General features: G+C 39.8%; 1 long non-coding RNA gene across 3 annotated transcripts in view; it reads left to right on the forward strand.

Moving 5' to 3' along the window:
• The window catches only part of LOC141582831 (uncharacterized), a 541,347-nt gene that overhangs the window by 127,183 nt on the left and 391,337 nt on the right, over window positions 1-22,827 (forward strand). The gene's annotated exons all lie outside the window — the stretch shown is intronic.

Below are 22,827 nucleotides of genomic sequence, written 5' to 3' on the forward strand. Positions count from 1 at the left end.
TGAATCTTTTCCCTATTGTCGGTTCATAACTGGGTGATAAATATTTTTGTACATAAATCTTTTACTATGTCTCTCATTACTTAGGATAGATTTCTAGAAGTGGTATTATTGATTCAAAAGTATGAGCAATTTTATGACTCATAATACATATTGCCAAATAGCTTTCCAAGTCAAATTTCCAATGGCAATATATAAGAATACGTGCTTTTTTTTTAACCTCTGCTAGCATTATTACCTTTAAAATACATTTTAATTTAATAGGAATTTTAATTTGTAGTTAAAAAAATTAGAAGTTGTACGTTTCCATTTTCCACATGTTTTGGGTTCACCTTATTTTTTTCTCCCATGAGTTTTTTTGGTCATGTTCTTTCTCTCCTTTTTATTGATATATTAGTAGTTCTCCTATTGATTTTTATAAGAATTTAAGTTCTTCACATGTACCCCCAAACCTAAAATGCAATTTAAAAAAGAGCATAAAAAAAGGAATTTAAAAATCTGATATAGATATTAACCCTTTATCATATTTACAAATTAGCTAATAATTTTTCCTAGTTATTTACCATTTACTGTTATTTAGATTCTTTTTTTTAACATACAAAAGTTTACAAAAGTTAATATATTAAATATGTGAGTACAGGTTGAGCCTTCCCAATCCAAAAATCTGAAATCCAAAATGCTCCAAAATCTAACACTTTTGGAGTACTGATATGACACTCAAAGTTTATGCTCAAAGGAAATAATTGATCATTGGAACATTTTAGATTTTGGATTTTTGGATCAGGGATGCTGAACCAGTATGTATGATACAGATATTTCAAAGTCTGAAAAAATCTGAAATCCAAAACACTTCTGGTTCCAAGTATTTCATTTACGGGATACTCAACCTGTATTAACTTTATGATTTGACTCACTGTTTTATACTTTGAATAGCCTTCTTCAGGCTCTGATCAGTTAAAGAGCTTTCTGTATATTTTTGTGCCATATCAAAAAAGAAGTCTGACTCCTTAACTTTTATGGAAGTTGTTTTGGCATATGCTGTAAGACAAGACTCTGGCTTTGAGTTACCTGACAGGGAGAAAAGCTCTGGAGCTCTGAAAGCTTGGGTAGGTCTTATAGACTGGGCTCCCCAAAGCTTTCTCTGTTCTCCGTCATTATTGAGTTAGTCTACATGGAGCTACTTGAGATGGGGTTGATTTTGTTTTAACCCATGACATAGGATTTAACTCATGATATAAGATTATTCATGACTTAGTCTTCTTGCTCCTATCTTGTTTGCCAAGAGTTTGTATCAGGAAAGGTAGTTAAGTTTTTACCACTGATTTATTCATACCTAATTTTCTATATTATGTCTAAAGAATGTGGCGTCTTTTTCTAATTCATTGAGATTTCTGTTGTCTCATCATGTAACAAAATCACGTTCTCATTGATTTATTTTTATTTTTATCATTATTTAAAGAATTCAACACGTTTGTAGAGCTTGTTACGAAGAGCAGCAGTCATCTCCCTATCCCCAGCTTTCCATCGTCTTAACCTTCTCAGAGGCCACCAATCTGTCTATAGATTGTTTTAACATTTCCCTCCATGTCTCTCTTTATAACATATTTATACTGCTACTTCCCACACTGGAAGTACGAAGACTTATTCTTCTGATTTCCCCAGACACATACAGACACACAGACGTACTCAGTTCTCACAACCCCCGATCTTTTCATTTTCCCCTGATATATTTATATATTTACTGGTAATGTTAGTTTGCTTTCTATTCAGTGTTTATGTTCTCATTTACTACATCAATACAGTTCACAGCTGGGGAACACTCGGATGGGGCTTATTGATTGTTGGTGTCCTTGCATTTCGAATTGACTTTGCTGTTTCACTGGGAAACCAACCCTTGGAGGTGTAAGACCTGGGTGTCAGCGTTGGAAGCTGTGCAGGGCGGAGGCTGGCAAGGAGGGGTAGTGGTGGTCAGAGTGTGTGCTTAATCCCTTTATTCTGGTATGGTCCAGCACTCTTGCCCTCACCTGTATCTGATATCACCTTGCCCAGAGCCTTCTGCTGTACAGTCTCCGGAGAATAAACTTCCAGTTTTGTGTAGAAATTAGAGGAAGGCTGGGGAAGGGATGGGCTGTTGGCTGGCCACCTAAGGAAGAGGAGGGCACTTGGGGATTTAATTACTTCTTAAACAGATTGGCACAAATCCTTCTTTAGTCTGACCTTCACCTCCCCCTTACAGAGGTACCTGGTGCTGCCAGTTTCTGAGTCTTTTGGGTGTTCTTCAGGGTAAATTGGGTTGTTCATGGCTTTTCCCGCTGTCAGCTTAGAATTCCGCTTTCTTGCGTCTGCTAAGTCAATTACCATGGGCCATCTGCTTTCCAGCTTCCAAAATTGTGTTGCTGTTTTCCTTTCTCCTGTTCTGTTTGTTCTTATGAGTTTATGTCTTTATAAATATACCGTTACTATCACCTTAGTAAATGAAGATTGTTAAGAGCAGTTTATGCAAATGCAAGCAACTCACTGTTTCTCTACCTAGTAGCCCATTTTTTTTTCTTTATTAAACGAATACCATGTGCTCACTTTAGAAAAGCTGGGACATACAATGTAGGAAAAATATTTAAAAATAATCCATAATTTTACTTTCCACACATACCCATCAGTAATATAATTTTGGTGTACCGCTTTCAATATACAAATATTTTTTATTTATTGAATATATTTTTAAAGAAATGGAAATATGATATACAGGCTTTGGTAACTTCATTCAAGAGCATCTTAATCAGGTCATAAATATAAATTTACTTTATTCTTCATAATATACTTAATTGGAACAGGTAAAAAAGATTGTCTAGATACTTTTATAAATACAGTTTCAATGCTGAACAAAAATGTCAAAGATAATTGCTGAAAGGAAAGATAAATTAGTTAAAAATAATTTGGGGCTGGGTGCGGTGGCTGAAGCCTGTAATCCCAGCACTTTGGGAGGTCGAGGTGGGTGGATCACAAGGTCAAGAGATAGAGACCATCCTGGTCAACATGGTGAAACCCCGCCTCTACTAAAAATACAAAAATATTAGCTGGGCATGGTGGCGCATGCCTGTAATCCCAGCTACTCAGGAGGCTGAGGCAGGAGAATTGCCTGAACCCAGGAGGGAGAGGTTGTGGTGAGCCGAGATTGCGCCATTGCATTCCAGCCTGGGTAACAAGAGCAAAACTCCGTCTCAAAAAAAAAAAAAAAAAAAAAAAAAAATTTGAACTATATTATTGCATTTAGCTACCAAATAATATTAAACAAAGACTTAGGAAATGGGAATGGAAAGGAGGTGGGGTAAATTTCTTGTTTTAGATAATGGGCTGTTAAGAAATTTGATTTTATTTTCAATTTTGATTATTAGAAAAAAATAGAGCTTAAAAATGTTTTGTTAAACTTACATGGTGAAGATACAAGTAAACACAATGTAGAAAGAAAAGAGAAATTGCAATGAAATGAACACAATACAAAGAAAAATAAAAGCAGAAAGTGAAAGATAAAAATAACAATTTCTCATGTAACATTTTCTTTTTCCTTTGTATAATTTCTTATCAGTCTCTTGCAAGTTAGTTAAGTTGATTGGACTATGATGCCAACAATGACAAAAGCCAATTTTCTTGTTTTAAAAGTATTTCTTGTAGTAGTGACTCCAGTCAGTCATTTATAAATATATACGCAATTTTTCCAAGAGTCTAGCAAAATGTAGATGACTGGTAGCTGATAGACATGTTTAAATCATGGAACAATAGATTAGAATACACATCTTTTTTATTGTGAGTCAACTGTATTATGGTCTATGTCTTAAAATAACTGTCACATTGTGCACTAGTTTGCTGGGCATTGTTAGGTATTTAAAAGGTATTTACATAATCTTTAATCCTAAAAATAAGGTCAAGGTATGTGTCATCCAGTGCACTTACTATATAAGGAAGCAAAGGCTCAAAAAGTTTAAGTAGCTTGTTCAAGTTTTCTTAGTTGGTATGTAGCAAATTGTGGACTTGAACTAAGGTCTTCTGTTAGCAAATTCTGTACTCTTCTGCAAGGGGCTACCTCCAACTGAAACAAAGTTTCATTTACTTTGCCCCAGTCAAATTATTAAACAAAGGCCCAGTGCAATTCTTCCTCCAAATGCCAATGTTGGAACCTGTTTTTCAAGTTGTAATTATGTATTCCAATGCTTGGAAAAGCTTAGAGGGATGCTGCAATGATAAATAAGCACTTCTGGGAGTCTTGCAAATGCTGGTGTGTGTTGTGAATGATTGGAGGCAGTGCTGTACACCCAGTTTACCAGCTTCCTTGACTATAAAACCCTTTTGTTTCTGATTTTCCGGAATTGATTCACCTCAGAGAGTTCTATGGGTAACTGGTTTGGGACACTATGTTTCCAGTGATCATAATACATTGATCAATACTAAGTAGGATCGATACTAAGTCTTGTAACTTCTTTCCTCCTTAAAAAAAAAAAAAAGAAAGAAAGAAATGGAAATAAGGAGGGTAGAAAGGAAGAAAAGAAAAAAAAAAACAAGGAAAAAAAGAGGGAAAAGAAGGAGGGCCAATTACAGGCAATGGTCTCTCCTTGGGGAAAGCAGTCACTAGGTTACGTCATTAGAAGAGATTTTCTATCGGACTTTCAAGATGGCCGCCTAAGAACAGCTCAGGACTTCAGCTCCCAGTGAAAGTGCAGAGGGTGAGTGGATGCCGCATTTCCAGACGAACTCTTATTGCCCACAGACCAGGAGATACCCAGGCAGAGGGGTCGCCAGCGTCGCAGTCCCAGCCGGTGCGGCTGTTTTGGCCCCCGCGGGGCTGATTCCGCCCGCGCGGCTGCTGTGACCACTCCCTGTTGCTGCGGTTCTCCGTACAAAAGCAACTGGTCTGGGAGCCCTCTTAGCTGGCGAGCAGAGCCTTGAGACGGCAGAATAGCCCATTCATCTGAAATAGCGAGTCAGGCCAGGAGATTCCTAGGCAAAAAATCCGCCAGGAGCCGGCGCCGCGGTTCGAGCCGACTCTGTGAGTCGCAGCACGGGAGATCCCGGCGCCTTTTCAACAAGCGACCGGAACGCGGGGTTGTTCAACTTAAAAGAAAAGACTCTGAGTCAGGGAGCCAGGTGATCAGGCTCGGTTGGTCCCACCCCTCCACCCCCAACAACAACGAAAACAAAAACAGTAATTGGAAACCCTCTGGGTTGAGCCCTTCAAACCAAGCACAGCTGAACCGGGACGGTCTGGCTCCGTGGGGGAGGGGCTTCCGCCATTACTGAGACTCTCCACCGCTACGGAGGCAGGCTGCCGTTGCCGAGGCAACCCGCCGTTGCCGAGGCAACCTGCCACAACAGAGAGAGTCCGCCATAACAGAGGCGGGGCCACCATTGCCCAGACAGTTCTAACTACGCCCATATAAAAAGGACTACAGGGAAGAGCTCAGGGCAGCTGGGCGGAGCCCACAGCAGCTCAGCAAAGCCCCTGCGGGCAGGCAGAGGCTAGGCCGTGCTGCTAGCTGGGCGGGTCCGACCTGAAAAAAAAAAAAAAATCAAAAAAGGCAGTAGTGCAACGGAAACTCATAAAGCTCCAACTCCCTGGGACAGAGACAGACAACAGGTGGATAAACCCACAAAAATGGGTAGAAACCAGCGTAAAAAGGATGAAAACTCCCGAAACCAGAACACCTCTCCTCCTAAAAGTGATCACAACTCCTCACCAGCAAGGGAACCAGACCGGATGGAGAAGGAGGGTGATGAAATGACAGAATCAGACTTCAGAAGATGGGTAGTAAGAAACTACAATGAGCTAAAAGAACATGTTCTAACCCATCGCAAAGAAAATAGGAACCTTGAAAAAAGATTGGACGAACTGCTGACGAGAATGGACAGCATAGAGAGGAGAATAAGTGAATTGATGGAGCTGAAAAACGCAACACGAGAACTTCGTGAAGCATGCACAAGCTTCAACAGCCGAATTGACCAAGCAGAAGAAAGGATATCAGAGGTCGAAGACCAACTCAATGAAATAAAAAGAGAAGGCAAGAACAGAGAAAAAAGCGCAAAAAGGAATGAACAAAATCTTCAAGAAATGTGGGACTATGTGAAAAGACCTAATCTACGTCTGATAGGTGTACCTGAATGTGATGAAGAGAATGAATCCAAGCTGGAAAATACTCTTCAGGATATTATCCAGGAAAACTTCCCCAACCTAGCAAGGCAGACCAATATTCAAATCCAGGAAATACAGAGAACACCACAGAGATATTCCTCAAGAAGAGCAACCCCAAGGCACATAATCGTCAGATTCACCAGGGTTGAAATGAAAGAGAAAATTCTAAGGGCAGCCAGAGAGAAAGGTCGGGTTACCCACAAAGGGAAACCCATTAGACTCACAGCAGATCTCTCAGCAGAAACCCTACAAGCCAGAAGAGACTGGGGGCCAATATTCAACATCCTTAAAGAAAAGAACTTTCAACCCAGAATCTCCTATCCAGCCAAACTCAGCTTCATAAGTGAAGGAAAAATAAAATCATTTGTGAACAAGCAAGCACTCAGAGATTTCATCACCACCAAACCTGCTCTACAAGAACTCCTGAAAGAGGCTCTACACATATAAAGGAACAACCAGTACCAGCCACTCCAAAAACACACCAAATGGTAAAAAAGCAGCAACACAATCAAGAATCTGCATCAACTAACCAACAAAACAGCCAGGTAGCATCAAAATGACAGCATCAAATTCACACATAACAATACTATCCCTAAATGTCAATGGACTAAATGCCCCAATCAAAAGACACAGACTGGAAAATTGGATAAAAAGCCAAAACCCATCAGTGTGCTGTATCCAGGAAACCCATCTTACATGCAAGGATACACAAAGGCTCAAAATAAAGGGATGGAGGAAGATCTACCAAGCAAATGGAGAGCAAAAAAAGGCAGGAGTTGCAATTCTCATCTCTGATAAAATAGACTTTAAAGCAACAAAGATCAAAAGAGACAAAGAAGGACATTACATAATGGTAAAAGGATCACTGCAACAAGAAGAGCTAACGATCCTAAATATATATGCACCCAATACAGGAGCACCCAGATACATAAGGCAAGTTCTTAATGACTTACAAAGAGACTTAGACTCCCACACAATAATAGTGGGAGACTTTAACACCCCATTGTCAATATTAGACAGATCAACCAGACAGAAAATCAACAAGGATATCCAGGACCTGAACACAGACCTGGAACGAGCAAACCTAATAGACATGTACAGAACTCTCCACCCCAAATCCACAGAATATACATTCTTCTCAGCACCACATCACACCTACTCTAAAATTGACCACATAATTGGCAATAAATCACTCCTCAGCAAATGCAAAAGAACAGAAATCATAACAAACAGTCTCTCAGACCACAGTGCAATCGAGTTAGAACTCAGAATGCAGAAACTAACTCAGAACCGCACAGCTTCATGGAAACTGAACAACTTGCTCTTGAATGTTGACTGGATAAACAATGAAATGAAGGCAGAAATAAAGATGTTCTTCGAAACCAATGAGAACGAAGACACAACATACCAGAATCTCTGGGACACATTTAAAGCAGTCTCTAGAGGAAAATATATAGCAATGAGTGCCCACATGAGAAGAAAGGAGAGATCGAAAATTGACACCCTATCATCAAAATTGAAAGAGCTAGAGGAGCAAGATCAAAAAAACTCAAAACCTAGCAGAAGACAGGAAATAACTAAGATCAGAGCAGAACTGAAGGAAATAGAGACACAAAAAACTCTTCAAAAAATCAATAAATCCAGGAGCTGGTTTTTTGAAAAGATCAACAAAATAGACAGACCACTAGCCAGATTAATAAAAAAGAAAAGAGAGAATAACCAAATTGATGCAATAAAAAACGATAAAGGGGATATCACCACAGATTCCACAGAAATCCAAACCATCATCAGAGATTATTACAAACAACTCTATGCACATAAACTAGTAAACCTGGAAGAAATGGATAAATTCCTGGACACCTGCAACCTCCCAAGCCTAAACCCGGAAGAAGCCGAAACCCTGAATAGACCAATAACATGGTCTGAAGTCGAGGCAGCAATAAAGAGCCTACCACCCAAAAAAAGCCCAGGTCCAGATGGGTTCACAGCTGAATTCTACCAGACATACAAGGAGGAGCCGATACCATTCCTTCTGAAACTATTCCAGACAATCCAAAAAGAGGGAATTCTTCCCAAATCATTTTACGAGACCAACATCATCCTGATACCAAAACCCGGCAGAGACTCAACAAGAAAAGAAAATTTCAGGCCAATATCCATGATGAACATAGATGCAAAAATCTTCAATAAAATACTGGCAAACCGATTGCAACAGCATATCAAAAAGCTCATCCACCATGATCAAGTAGGATTCATCCCGGGGATGCAAGGCTGGTTCAACATACGCAAGTCCATAAACGTAATTCACCACATAAACAGAACCAAAGACAAAAACCACATGATTATCTCGATTGATGCAGAGAAGGCTTTTGACAAAATTCAACAACCCTTTATGCTAAAAACCCTCAATAAACTAGGTATTGACGGAACGTATCTCAAAACAATAAAAGCTATTTACGACAAACCAACAGCCAATATCATACTGAATGGGCAAAAACTGGAAGCATTCCCTTTGAAATCTGGCACTAGACAAGGATGCCCTCTCTCACCACTCCTATTCAATATAGTACTGGAAGTTCTAGCCAGAGCAATCAGGCAAGAAAAAGAAATAAAGGGTATCCAAATTGGAAAGGAGGAAATCAAATTGTCTCTATTTGCAGATGACATGATTGTATATCTGGAAGACCCCATCATCTCAGCCCAAAATCTCCTGAAACTGATAAACAACTTCAGCAAAGTCTCAGGATACAAAATCAACGTGCAAAAATCACAAGCATTCCTATACACCAGTAAGACTTCAAGAGAGCCAAATCAAGAACGAACTGCCATTCACAATTGCTACAAAGAGAATAAAGTACCTAGGAATACAACTAACAAGGAACGTAAAGGACCTCTTCAAGGAGAACTACAAGCCATTGCTCAACGAAATAAGAGAGGATACAAACAGATGGAGAAACATTCCATGTTCATGGTTAGGAAGAATCAACATCATGAAAATGGCCATACTGCCCAAAGTAATTTACAGATTCAACGCTATTCCCATCAAGCTACCAATGACCTTCTTCACAGAACTGGAAAAAAACACCTTAAACTTCATATGGAACCAAAAGAGAGCCCGCATAGCCAAGTCAATTCTAAGCAAAAAGAACAAAGCGGGAGGCATCACACTACCGGACTTCAAACTATACTACAAGGCTACAGTAATCAAAACAGCATGGTACTGGTACCAAAACAGAGATATAGACCAATGGAACAGAACAGAGGCCTCACAGGAAATACAACATACCCACAACCATCTGATCTTCGACAAACCTGACAAAAACAAGCAATGGGGAAAGGACTCCCTGTTTAATAAATGGTGTTTTGAAAACTGGCTAGCCATGAGCAGAAAGCAGAAACAGGACCCCTTCCTGACACCTTACACCAAAATTAACTCCAGATGGATTAAAGACTTAAACATCAGACCTAATACCATAAAAACCTTAGAAGAAAATCTAGGCAAAACCATTCAGGACATAGGTGTAGGCAAGGACTTCATGACCAAAACGCCAAAAGCAATGGCAATAAAAGCCAAAATAGACAAATGGGACCTAATCAAACTCCACAGCTTCTGCACGGCAAAAGAAACAGTCAGTAGAGTGAATCGGCAACCAACAGAATGGGAAAAAATTTTTGCAGTCTACCCATCTGACAAGGGGCTGATATCCAGAATTTACAAAGAACTAAAGCAGATCTACAAGAAAAAAACAAACAAGCCCATTCAAAAATGGGCAAAGGATATGAACAGATACTTTACAAAAGAAGACATACAGGAGGCCAACAAACATATGAAAAAATGCTCATCATCACTGGTCATCAGAGAAATGCAAATCAAAACCACATTGAGATACCATCTCACACCAGTTAGAATGGCGATCATTAAAAAATCGGGAAACAACAGATGCTGGAGAGGATGTGGAGAAATAGGAACACTTTTACACTGTTGGTGGGAATGTAAATTAATTCAACCATTGTGGAAGACAGTGTGGCGATTCCTCAAGGACCTAAAAATAGAAATCCCATTTGACCCAGCAATCCCATTACTGGGTATATATCCAAAGGATTATAAATCATTCTACTACAAGGACACGTGCACACGAATGTTCATTGCAGCACTGTTTACAATAGCAAAGACCTGGAACCAACCCAAATGCCCAACGATGATAGACTGGATAGGGAAAATGTGGTACATATACACCATGGAATATTATGCAGCCATCAAAAACGATGAGTTCACGTCCTTTATAGGGACATGGATGAACCTGGAAACCATCATTCTCAGCAAACTGACACAAGAGCAGAAAATCAAACACCGTATATTCTCGCTCATAGGCGGGTGTTGAACAATGAGAACACATGGACACAGGGAGGGGAGCACTACACACTGGGGTCTGTTGGGGGGAAATGGGGGAGGGGCGGGGGGTGGGGAGGTGGGAAGAGATAGCATGGGGAGAAATGACAGATACAGGTGAGGGGACGGAAGGCAGCAAAGCACACTGCCATGTGTGTACCTATGCAACAATCTTGCATGTTCATCACATGTACCCCAAAACCTAAAATGCAATAAAAAAAAAAAAAAAAAAAAGAGATTTTCTGTGGTTTTGGAAATCACAATTGACAAATGATACAAGCTCTTCATGAATGGGAGAGTGTGCATCATTCAGCTTTGTATCTATAGTCCTTAACGCAGAGCCTACCACAGAGTCAATGCTCAATAAAATTAATGAACAAGTGAATGAGTGAATAGAATAGCAAGTCTGAGGTGTGGAGTCCTTGGGTGACTTTCGGCACCTCATTTGGCCTCTCTGGTCCTCGTGGTTAAAAGTGACACTACATCTTCTGTTGCAGGGTGTTGTGAGGTCTATACAGATGGTAACATCCCTACCACAGTGTCCAGGAAGGGTAGAAACTGACCTCATCTCAGTTACTTCCTTTTCTCTTCCAGGAGAAGACTTCCTGCTTGACACTGGAAGATTATTTTAGGAATCCCTGTTCCGTGGGGACATTAGAAATGAACAGATGTCTATAAATTAATTTCTTAGTATTCAATAGTCTTTCTTTTATCTGGAGGATTTTCCTTTCAAATAAGCAGTCTCCCACCCATCTTGTTACCCTTTTCTGCACAAGACTCATATACTGAGTATTGATGAAGACTCCAAAACATACAAACTCCTCCTCACCATAAGTATGGGGATTGATTTTATAACCATCACCCATCTGCTAGTCAGCAAGAAAGCACTACATGATGCTTAGCTAGGAAAGTTAATGTATAAAAAATAACAGGCTTGTTATTACACGGCACCAAAGGCACTCCTAGGGAAGAGACAGGCAGGAAACAGTAGGGGGTGGGGCAAAGTTCATTGGCTATTGTGTAATTATCACCACTGCTTTCTGAAAACTCACAGAATCTATACAGATTCTGTGAATTTAACATTTTTATTCCACAAGGTTTCCTTTCTTTCTAAACACCTCTACTCCTATTCAGGTCATATTACCAGGGATTGAAGCTTAGCTTGCTTTACCTTTTTCTGTTTGTTTAGAATCCTCAAAGAAAAGAGAGAGAGGAGTGGGCAAATGAACACCTAGGAATCCTTCAGTGAAGTACACACACACACACACACACACACACACACGCACACACACATGCACATGCACATACGCACAGTCTTTCAGAATAGGCCAGAGACAGTGTCTGATTTCACACATGATAAGGCCTATGAATGGAAGGAGGAGAAAGAGTTAATTTTAGGTGCCGAATGTGAATACTTTTGTTTCCCCTGGGACCTTGTATTCTGAGATGGTGCACAAATTGACTCCTCAAATTTCCTTAGACTACTCAGCTTGGTGTTTACGCTGATGGTATGTTGACATCTCTCTCCCCAGCAATAGCAAAACCATCTCTGCGTATGTTTCTTTCTAATTCCCTCTGCATGGATGGATTGCTTTCTTCCAAAAGGGTTTAGTTACCACACAGGTTGGTATTCTCTTGAGTGAGTGTTTTCATTATTTTTCTCAGAAAAGCAGGGGGAGGGGTGAGCCCTTGTCTGAGAGCATGTCTTCCTTAAGACCCAATGAACTACAGAGCACGTAGGTTTAGTATGTTTGGGATCATAGTTCACACTCAGCCTGTCGCTGCAGGATGTTGGCGAAGTTCTCCTCTTTCTGTTCTTGAGGCCTCCCATTGGCTGGCCTTACCTCCGTTTCACCCAGACCTCTTGTTCCTGTTCTGAGTCCTTCCTTCCCTCTAACTCAGCTTGCTAACTCACCACCCTCGGGGACAAGCTTTGGAAGTCACAAGCTCAACTTGAAAGCACATGAGGGGCTCAGCTGATCCCAGTTCCTCCTTTAGGACTAAGTGTGGTGGAAAGACCCCTGGCTATGAGATAGACCCGATTCTCCCTCTTACTGGCTCTGACCACTGAGCAAGCCTTGGTAGTAACACTCAATTTTCAAAACTATAAAGTGGTGGAATGGCATATGGATATGTGGTTTTGTGAGGCTCAAAATAATAATCACTACAAAAGCACTTTGCATTTTGAAAAGCCCTGGGCTTTCATAGCCCTTGTGGCTTAGAAGGGAAATATTCCTGTTTATGTTCTTTTTCCACGTCTCAGCAAACCCCACCTGCACTTTCACCAGCTTAATGAAATCCTTTCCACTGTCTCAGTCCTTCTTGGTTCTCTTTCTGATGCTTTACCCTGCTGCTCTGACCACGCTGGTCTCTCGTTACTGGCAGAATACGTTTTGTCACTTTAGCAAATTAGTACGGTTCTGTGTTTGGATTTAACTCCTCTTCTTGCATCACACAGCAAGTTGATTCTCCTGACTAGTCTCAGCACTGTCACATTCAGAAAATACCTAGGGTCAAACTCTGAAATTAATCGAAGGTCTATTAAGATATTACTATAATCTTTCTACAAATAGGAAAGGGGGCTGACATTGCAGGACCCAAAAATGCCTCCTCCTCATCACAGCATTAGAGCAACTCTGCTCCCACCTCAAAACTCCTTTAATTGCCATTATGGCTTAAAGAGGGGGTGTCCTCTTAGACCCGGACCCCCTTTTTCTGTCCTCCTGGGTCTGTTTTCTTTTCTCTGTGAGATCTCTACTCTAACAAAGATAAAGTTAGCCTTTCTGACCCTTTGAGGGAAAAGAATAATTTTTTTTAACTTCATTTGTGAAAAATCTTCATTTTTTTTCCCGTTTTGTTCTGTTTTGGGGCTTTTGTTTTGTTTGGTGAGAGAGTGATGGCTGTTGTGGGGAGTATGGGTGAGCCTTCGTGGCAAGTGGGGAGGGGGGCGTGGGGGTTTGGGGGATGTGCCGGGCCCTCAATCTCTCACCACTTTTGTGTCTCATATGCTTTTTTTTTTTTTTTTAATCAAAATTGGGATCCTTTATGTTGAGCCAGCCAGAGAAGATAGCTAGTTCTAAATCTTTGCCAAAAAAGAAAGCTTACAAATTAAAAACACGAAGAGCAAAGCAGATCTTATTAATATATATCTACATGTCTCTATTCTCCACCCCTCAGCATTCCTGAACCTGCCTCTTTGAGGATAAAGCAATTCATTTTCTCCCACCCTCAGCCCTCATCTTGTTTTCATTTTTTAAATTTTTAAATTTTTTAATATATATTTTTTATTGTACTTTAGGTTCTGGGGTACAGATACAGATCATGCAGGATTGTTGCACAGGTACATACATGGCAATGTGGTTTGCTGCCTCCATCCCCCCATCACCTACAACTGGCATTTCTCCCCATGTTATCCCTCCCCAACCTCCCTATCCCTGGCTGTCCTGCTGTCCTTCCTCTAGCACCCCACAACAGACCCCAGTGTTTGATGCTCCCCTCCCTGTGTCCATGTGTTTTCATTGTTAAACATCTACCTATGAATGAGAACATGCCGTATTTGATTTTCTGTTCTTGTGTCAGTTTGCTGAGAATGATGGTGTCCAGATTCATCCATGTCCCTACAAAGGACATGAACTCATCTTTTTTATGGCTGCATAGTATTCCATGGTGTACATGTGCCACATTTTCCTTGTCCAGTCTATCGTTGATGGGCATTTGGGTTGGTTCCAGGTCTTTGTTATTGTAGACAGTGCCACAATGAACATATGTGTGCATGTGTCTTTATAGTAGAATGATTTATAATCCTTTGGGTATATACCCAGTAATACCCAAAGGATGGAGATTGCTGAGTCAAATGAAATTTCTATTTCTAGGTCCTTAATGAATCGCCACACTGTCTTCCACAATGGTTGAACTAATTTACACTCCCACCAACAGTGTAAAAGTGTTCCTATTTCTCCACATCCTCTCCAGCATCTGTTGTCTTCAGATTTTTTAATGATCGCCATTCTAACTGGCATGAGATGATATCTCAATGTGGTATCTCAATGTGGTTTTGATTTGCATTTCTCTAATGACCAGTGATGATGAGCATTTTTTCATATGTTTGTTGGCCTCATGTATATCTTCCTTTGTAAAGTGACTGTTAATGTCCTTCACCTACTTCTGAATGGATTTGTTTGTTTTTTTCTTGTATATCTGTTTTAGTTCTTTGTAGATTCTGGATATTAGCCCTTTGTCAGATGGATAGAGTGCAAAAATTTTTTCCCATTCTGTTGGTTGCTGATTCACTCCAATGATTGTTTCTTTTGCTACACAGAAGCTCTGGAGTTTAATTAGATCCCATTAGTCAATTTTGGCTTTTGTTGCCAATGCTTTTGGTGTTTTAGTCATGAAGTCCTTGCTGATGCCTGTGACCTGAATGATTTTGCCTAGGTTTTCTTCTAGGGTTTTTATGGTGTTAGGTCTTATGTTTAAGTCTTTAATCCATCTGAGGTTAATTTTAGTGTAAGGTGTAAGGAAGGGAATCCAGTTTCTGTTTTCTGCACTTGGCTAGCCAGTTTTCCCAACACCATTTATTAAACAGGGAATTGCTTATTTTTGTCGGTTTGTTAAAGATCAGATGGTTGTAGAGGTGTGGCGTTGTCTCTGAGGCCTCTGTTCTGTTCCATTGGTCTATATCTCTGTTTTGGTACCAGTGCCATGCTCTTTTGATTACTGTAGCCTTGTAGTATAGTTTGAAGTCAGGTAGCATGATGCCTACAGCTCTGTTCTTTTTGCTTAGGGTTGTCTTGGCTATGTGGGCTCTCTTTAAATTCCATACAAAGTTTAAGATGTTTTTTTCCAGTTCTGTGAAGAGGGTCATAGGTAGCTTGATGGGGATAGTGTTGAATCTGTAAATTACTTTGGGCAGTATGGCCATTTTCACAATATTGATTCTTCCTAACCATGAGCATGGAATATTTTTCCATCTGTTTGTGTCCTTTCTTATTTCCTTGAGCAGTGGTTTGTAGTTCCTCTTGAAGAGATCCTTTACCTCCTTTATTAGTTGTATTCCTAGGTATTTTATTCTCGTTGTGAATGGGAGTTCACTCTTGATTTGGCTCTCTTTTAGTCTGTTATTGATGTATAGGAATGCTTGTGATTTCTTCACATTGATTTTTGTATCCTAAGACTTTGCTGAACTTGCTTATCAGTTTAAGGAGATTTTGGGCTGAGACGATGGGGTCTTCTAAATATACATTCATGTCATCTGCAAATAGACAATTTGACTTCCTCCTTTCCTAATTGAATACCCTTTATTTTTTTTTCTTGCCTGATTGCTCTGGCTGGAACTTCCAATACTATGTGGAATAGGAGTGGTGAGAGAGGGCATCGTTGTCTAGTGCCAGATTTCAAAGGGAATGCTTCCAGTTTTTGCCCATTCCGTATGATATTGGCTGGGGGTTTGTCATAAATAGCTTTTATTATTTTGAGATAGGTTCCATTGATACCTAGTGCATTGAGAGTTTTAACATAAAGGCTGTTAAATTTTGTCCAAGGCCTTCTCTGCAGCTATTGAGATAATCATGTGGCTTTTGCCTTTGGTTCTATTTATGTGGTGGATTACATTTATAGACTTGTGTATGTTGAACCAGTCTTGCATCCCCAGGATGAAACCTACTTGATCATGATGGATAAGCTTTTCGATATGCTGTTGCAATCAGTTTGCCAGTATTTTATTGAAGATTTTTGCATCTATGTTCATCACAGATATTGGCCTGAGGTTTTCTTTTTGTGTTGAGTCTCTGCTGGGTTTTGGTATCAGGGTGATGTTGGTTTCATAAGATGATTTGGGAAGGATTCCCTCTTTTTGTATTGTTTGGAATAGTTTCAGAAGGAGTGGTTTCAGCTCCTCTTTATATGTCTGGTTGAATTTGGCTATGAACCCATCACAGGTAGAATGAGCTTTTTTTCGTTGGTAGGCTATTAATTGCTGCCTCAACTTCAGCCCTTGTTACTGGTCTATTCAGGGTTTAAATTTCTTCCTGGTTTAGGCTTGCAAGGGTTCAAGTGTCCAGGAATTTATAAATTTCTTCCAAGTGTACTGGTTTATGTGCATAGAGTTGTTTGTAGTAATCTCTGATGGTAGTTTGTATTTCTGTGGAATTGGTCGTGATATCCCCTTTATCCTTTTTTTATTGTATCTATTTGATTCTTCTTTCTGGAAAAGAATAATTTTGAACCCTTCACAGTGCCTAGTATAAGGCTGTAATAGGCATGGTGTAGGTGCACACTCAATAATTGTATTAATCCATCCCATAATAACCATGCAGAGAATGCAATGAAGAAAATCAGATTGACAGGGCCACAGTTCCTGGGTCTTGGGGTGGCTGCAGGAGATGAGATGGCTGTGTTCTTGGGGCTGGAGAAATGTAAGAAACAAGAGCCTTCCATGACTATTTTGTGTTTCCAGTGTGACAGCTGGTCAAGGTTTGCTGCCAACTCTGGGGCCAGTGGCAGGTCGGGGTGTAGGACTCTGGCTCAGCCACCCTGCCCAGCCCTCTCCTCCTTGGCCCTTCTCCATTGCACACTCTCTCCAGTTGGTCTTGTGACCAGGGCTTACACGGTTACTTTTTCTGGGAAAAGGAGCCTCTTGAGCACATCTCCCACAATCTCATCTTATTACCTGGATAGGCCCTTTTCATTCCTTACATTTGTAGTAATTCCCAGTTTTCAAGCCAATTTTGTGTACATTTTTTTATGATACAATATTCAAAATAACCATGTAAAACAGGTAATACAGGGCTCTGAAATGGGACATTATCTACTGTTCACAGATGAAGGAAGGAAAATAGAGGTTTCTTTTGTCCCTTTCTGGCCATACAATATCTTTCGGGAACCCTCTCTAGTATATACCTATCCCTGCCCTTTAAGTTTTTCAAATTTTTATTTATTTGACCCATGAGTTATTTATTTAATTCATTTTCATAATTGACAAGAGACAATCTACAGAATGGGAGAGAATATTTGCAAACTATATACCTGATAGAGGGATTTATTAAGTTGTATTTATTTACTTTTCCTTTTCTTTATCAATTTAATTGATGCTGTGATCCATTTGTCCTGTACACTTTAGGTTTGTCAGCCCTGGTCTACCTTCACTGTGTACTTTCTGAGGAACAAAATCTCATCAGTCTAAACTCATGGGAGGGAGATCAGCACAGCATTCTGCATTTATTATGAGAAATGCTTCTGTTTTGATGGTGTTGACAAGAGCATGCCTGTTGGAAGCAGGGTTTGGGGGCACAGATGGTGACCAAAGGAATGAAAATCATTTGGGAAGAGTCTCCTCTTTGACATGTAACAGAGTAGAAGGCACACCTGGACTTTTATGGGGGGAAATGAAAGGGAAATGATTTCCAGGAAAGATGGGTCTTTAACCAGCTCCGCCCAGTCCATCTGGGCTAACTCTTAAAAACGAACCCTGCACCATTCATCCCTGGTTTTGCAAACATCATCTGGTTAAGATACTCAGGTCTGTGCTTTAATAAGCTCACCAAACCTGTCACTGTTTGGGGTCCAGCTGTATTTTACTGTTTTTGCTTTTAAGATCAATGTTCCCAGATTCAAACCATGAAAAGTGGATGGTTCCTTGAAGTTGCAAGTCATAACCTGGTAGAGTTTGGGCCTCATTTGACCCCACAGATGTGTTTTGTTTCACCCTCTTTCTTTCTTTATTTATTTCTTTCTTTTTTTTTAAGTTAGTTTCAACCTTTACAAATGTGAGGTTTCAAGTAAAATTGTATTTCTGGCATCTTTAGAAAAACTAACTTGTCTGGCGTCTGTGGGGTTGAACAACTGCATGTTAGTGTTTGGTCAGGACCACATGGTGGCCTGTGGGCTATGGTGTGCCGCAGCCCTACACAGCTGCCTCCCTCATCTGCATTGCTTTCCTAGCCCCTGGGGGCACTTTGAGTTTCCCACCTCTTCTACCTAAATGCCATGTTGCCCCAAAACTCTGTTTTTGAGCATGACATTGGGAAACACAAAGAGAATTTGAAGCTAGGGACTGAAGGGAGAAAAGAGAAATGGTTGACCAGGAAATCTTTTTAGGTTTCATTGAACTTTTTCTTTTCTTTTCTATTCCCAGTCTCTTCTCTCATGGGTAACTTAATTAAGACCAGTGTATTACAAAGAAGAGACTGGAGGCATGCCAGGTTTGTTCCATGAACGATAGGTTACAACAGTGGTTCTTGATCTTGGTGCACACCAACTCCTCTACAGCCATTTAAATGAGAACATTCCGATGCCTGGGCTCCACCCCAGATCAATTCAGTCAGAGTTTTTGAGGGTGGAACCTGAGCATCAGTAATTTTTAAAGTTCCCTAGGTGGTTCTAATGTGCATCCAGGTTGAGAAATGCTGGGTTAGACTTTTGACAAGGTTTGTGAAGGATCTTTCAGGCATTTGAGCTGAAGGATGTTCTTTACCGTCTTGCTAGGTGGACTCAGAGAGGCATCATCTTAGATGCATCTTTCCAGGGATAGCTGAGAAGACTTGAGGGCAGATGTCTTCTCCATCAAGTTAAGGGGTCCAGTCCAACATTTAATTTCCTACCACAGTGGGACTGGTACATTGGCCAAATGCCTCTGAGTTCATGAAATCTGAGTTCATGAAAATTTTTCAAAGAACTAAGGATCTTCAGCTCACACTCTGAACTTCCAGTAGGGCAGCAAAAATAAGTTATCTCCTACCCTATTCCTAAATAAAATGTTAGAACAAACCAAAACATTTTTTTTTAAATTGTGCTTTAGGTTTTGGGGTACTTGTGCAGATCATGCAGGATTGTTGCATAGGTACATACATGGCAATGTGGTTTGTTGATTTCATCCCCCCATCACCTACATCTGGCATTTCTCCCCATGTTATCCCTCCCTGACCTCCCCACACCCCCCAGGCTGTCTCTTCCTTGGCACCCCCAACAGACTCCCGTGTGTGATGCTCCCCTCCCTGTGTCCATGTGTTCTCATTGTTCAACCCCCGCCTATGAATGAGAACATGTGGTGTTTGATTTTCTGTTCTTGTGTCAATTTGCTGAGAATTACGGTTTCCAGATTCATCAATGTTCCTAACAGAGGACATGAACTCATCATTTTTTATGGCTGCATAGTATTCCATAATGTATATGTGCCACATTTTCCTTGTCCAGTCTATCGTTGATGGGCATTTGGGTTGGTTCCAGGTCTTTGCTATTGTAAACAGTGCCGCTGTGAACATATGTGTGCATGTGTCTTTATAATAGAATGATTTATAATCCTTTGGGTATATATATATATATATATATATATATATATATATATATACACACATATGTACATATGTATATATATGTATGTATATGTGTCTATATATATGTATATACATACGTATATATATACACCCAGTAATGGGATTACTGGGTCAAATGGTATTTCTATTTCTAGGTCCTTGAGGAATCACCACACTGTCTTGAGCACTTAAGAAAAATACAGATACCTGGAAATCCCACTTGCAGATATACTGCATCAGACTTTCTAAGGGCATGGGGCCTTGGGCATCTTATTAAGAAAAAATTACCCCCATCCCTCTCCAGTAAGACTTCTTATGTACTGCTGGTGGGTTATAAATTGATAGAATCTTTGAAGCGGGGCAGTTTGATCATATCTATTCAAAAGGTAAAATGTACTTCCCTTTGAACCAGCAATTCTACTGCATCTGTTGGATAAATTTGCACAAGTTTCAAATATATATGCAACTTTGTAATAGCAACAACAACAACAACAACAACAAACTAAACATTTGTTTTATGGTATTGGTTGAATAAATTAAAATACATCTCCACAATGGAATACTATACAGTTGTTACAAATAATAAGTTAGATAATTTCAGAATGATTTATGTATGGTGATATGGAAAGGCATGCATGCATATTTTAAATGAACAAATAAGTTGCAAAATGATTTATTTTGATCCTGCACATGTATGTGTATATACACACATGCACACATATACATATTCCAGCCTAGAAGTACACATGCAGCTACACATTCACATTTGTATGCATGTACACATGTGTATACACTAGTTGAACTGCCGAAGTTGGATTCCTGGGCCAAGCTAATAATCCTAGGAGCCTCCCAGGAGACATTATGTGAATGTCCCTTTTAAGTGAAGAGAGAACCACTGCTTTGATCATGTTAAGGTAGCAACTAAATTGGTTTTGAGATGACTTTGAATGTCAGGAATTCCTTGCTATAGTTTTGAAAGTAGCACTATATTTATTTTGCCAAGGATTTTTTACTCTTTGCTTTCATGGATAAATAAAATTAATAAATGATATATATAATATATCATATTTTTTAATCTCTCTCTTTTTTTTTAAATTGTATTTTAGATTCTGGGGTACATGTGCAGATCATGCAAGATTGTTGCATAGGTACATTCATGGCAAGGTGGTTTTTTTTGTCACCATCACCCTGTCACCTATACCTGACATATCTCCCCACGTTTCCCTCCCCCATCCTCCCTCCAACTATCCCTCCCATAGCCTCCCCATCAATGGACCCCAGTGTGTGATGCTCCCCTCTTTGTGTCCATGTGTTCTCATTGTTCAACACCTGTCTATGAATGAGAACATGCGGTGTTTGATTTTCTGTTCTTGTGTTAGTTTGCTGAGAATGATGGTTTCCAGGTTCATCCATGTCCCTACAAAGGACACAAACTCACCGTTTTTTATGGCTGCATAGTATTCTATAGTGTATATGTGCCACAATTTCTTTGTCCAGTCTATCATTCATGGACATTTGGGTTGGTTCCAGGTCTTTGCTATTGTAAATAGTGCCATGATGAACATGTGTGTGCATGTGTCTTTATAATAGAATGATCTATAGTCCTTTGGGTATATACCTAGTAATGAGGTTGCTGGGTCAAATGAAATTTCTATTTCTAGATCCTTGAGGAATTGCCACACTGTCTTCCACAATAGTTGAACTAATTTACACTCCCACCAACAGTGTAAAAGTGATCCTTTTTCTCCATATCCTCTCCAGCATCTGTTGTCTCCAGATTTTTTAATGATCACCATTCTAACTGGCATGAGATGGTATCTCAATGTGGTTTTGATTTGCATTTCTCTAATGACCAGTGATGATGAGCATTTTTTCATATGTTTGTTTCCTATATGTCTTCTTTTGAAAAGTGTCTGTTCATATTCTTTGCCCACTTTTGGCTGAGTTTGTTTTTTTCTTGTAAATCTGCTTCAGTTCTTTGTAGATTCTGGAAATTAGCCCTTTGTCAGATGGGTGGATTGCAAATTTTTTTTCCCCATTCTGTTGGTTGCTGGTTCACTTTAATGATTGTTTCTTTTTGCACAGAAGCTCTGAAGTTTAATTAGATCCCATTTGTCTATTTTGGCTTTTGTTGCCATTGCGTTTGGTGTTTTAGTTATGAAATCCTTGCCTATGCCTATGTCCTTAATGGTTTTGCCTAGGCTTTCTTCTAGGGTTTTTATGGTGTTAGATCATATGTTTAAGTCTTTAATCCATCTGGAGTTAATTTTAGTGTAAGGAAGGGGTTCAGTTTCTGCTTTCTGCACATTGCTAGCCAGTTTTTCCAACACTGTTTATTAAACAGGGGATCCTTTCCCCATTGCTTGTTTTTGTCAGGTTTGTCAAAGGTCAGATGGTTGTAGGTGTGTGATGTTGCTCCACAGGCCTCTGTTCTGTTCCATTGGTCTATGTGTCTGTTTTGGTCCCAGTACCATGCTGTTTTGATTACTGTTGCTTCATAGTATAGCTTTAAGTGCAGCCTTAAGAATGAAAGAGGTAACCTTGCTTTTCTAGTGCAAATAATATTTCAATGACTTTGACCATATGCATTTTGTTTCATAGTTTTTTTATTTTATTAAATAAACTGCCTTTTCCATTTTAACAGTGTGAGGAGGAACTTTATGATGATGATAATTGATTTGAATCAGTTGTTCAGTTTCAATAAAGCAAGAGAGTTTGAGAAAGTTCCTATTCTTGTAAATGGTACATAGGACATCAGACGATGGAGGCACAACCAGTTTCTCTTTTAGATTAAAGGCCTACCAAGGTAACACTGTGAGAAATCTTACTTGAATGCTATGTAAGTGGTGAAACACAACAGTCTGAATATGAGTGAGGAAAATACCTGGGTCCTTTTGTCAGTTTTGTGCATTTGCTGCTGGCGTTGCAGCAGCAAATACTGTTTAAACTGTCAG

Source organism: Saimiri boliviensis, chromosome 2, assembly GCF_048565385.1.
Source record: "Saimiri boliviensis isolate mSaiBol1 chromosome 2, mSaiBol1.pri, whole genome shotgun sequence".
Taxonomy (NCBI): domain Eukaryota; kingdom Metazoa; phylum Chordata; class Mammalia; order Primates; family Cebidae; genus Saimiri; species Saimiri boliviensis.